Here is a 1,752-nt window from a genome sequence, read left to right on the forward strand (position 1 = left end):
AGAGTGGTACGGTAATCCTGTTCTGGAAGTCATGCTACTAGATCATGATGAACCTACGAACTATGAAGAAGCGATGGTGAGCCCAGATTCCGCAAAGTGGCTTGAAGCCATGAAATCTGAGATATGATCCATGTATGAGAACAAAGTATGGACTTTGGTTGACTTGCCCGATGATCGGCAAGCCATAGAAAATAAATGGATCTTCAAGAGAAAGACGGACGCTGATAGTAGTGTTACTATCTACAAAGCTAGAATTGTCGCAAAAGGTTTTCGACAAGTTCAAGGTGTTGACTACGATGAGAGTTTCTCACTCGTATCTATGCTTAAGTCTGTCCGAATCATGTTAGCAATTGCCGCGTTTTCTGAAATCTGGCAAATGGATAAACAAAACTACATTCCTTAATGGATTTACTAAAGAAGAGTTGTATACGATGCAACCAGAAGGTTTTATCAATCCGAAAGGTGCTAACAAAATGTGCAAACTCCAGCGATCCATCTGTGGACTGGTGCAAGCATCTCGGAGTTGGAATATACGCTTTGATGAGTTAATCAAAGCATATAGTTTTATACAGACTTGCGGTGAAGCCTGTATTTACGAGAAAGTGAGTGGGAGCACTACATCATTTCTGATAAGTATATGTGAATGACATATTGTTGATCGGAAATAATGTAGAATTATTCTGTAAAGCATAAAAGGAGTGTTTGAAAGGAGTTTTTCAAAGAAAGACTTCGGTGAAGCTGCTTACATATTGAGCTTCAAGATCTATAGAGATAGATCAAGATGCTTGATAAGTTTTTTTCAATAAGTACATACCTTGACAAGATTTTGAAGTAGTTCAAAATGGAACAGTCAAAGAAAGAGTTCTTGCCTGTGTTAAAAGGTGTGAAGTTGAGTAAGACTCAAAGCCCGACCACGGCAGAAGATGGAAAGAGAATGAAAGTCATTCCCTGTGCCTCAGTCATAGGTTCTATAAAGTATGTCATGCTGTATACCAGATCTATTGTATGCCCTACCACTGAGTTTGGCAAGGGAGTACAATAGTGATCTAGGTGTAGATCATTGGACAGCGGTCAAAATTATCCTTAGTGGAATAAGGATATGTTTCTCGATTATGGAAGTGAAAAAAGGTTCGTCGTAAAGGGTTACGCCGATGCAAGTTTGACACTAATCTAGATGACTCTAAGTCTCGGTCTAGATACATATTGAAAGTGGGAGCAATTAGCTAGAGTAGCTCCATGCAGAGCATTGTTGACATAGAAATTTGCAAAATACATGCGGATCTGAATGTGGCAGACCCCTTGACTGAGATTCTCTCACAAGCAAAACATGATCACACCTTAGTACTCCTTGGGTGTTAATCACATAGCAATGTGAACTAGATTACCGACTCTAGTAAAACCCTTTGGGTGTTGATCACATATCGATGTGAACTATGGGTGTTAATCACATGGTGATGTGAACTATTTCTGTTAAATCACATGGCGATGTGAACTAGATTATTGACTCTAGTGCAAGTGGGAGACTGAAGGAAATATGCCCTAGAGGCAATAATAAAGTTATTATTTATTTCCTTATTTCATGATAAATGTTTATTATTCATGCTAGAATTGTATTAACCGGAAGCATAATACATGTGTGAATACATAGACAAACAAAGTGTCACTAGTATGCCTCTACTTGACTAGCTCGTTAATCAAAGATGGTTATGTTTCCTAACCATGAACAATGAGTTGTTATTTGATTAACGAGGT

This window comes from Triticum urartu, chromosome 2, assembly GCF_003073215.2.
Source record: "Triticum urartu cultivar G1812 chromosome 2, Tu2.1, whole genome shotgun sequence".
Taxonomy (NCBI): domain Eukaryota; kingdom Viridiplantae; phylum Streptophyta; class Magnoliopsida; order Poales; family Poaceae; genus Triticum; species Triticum urartu.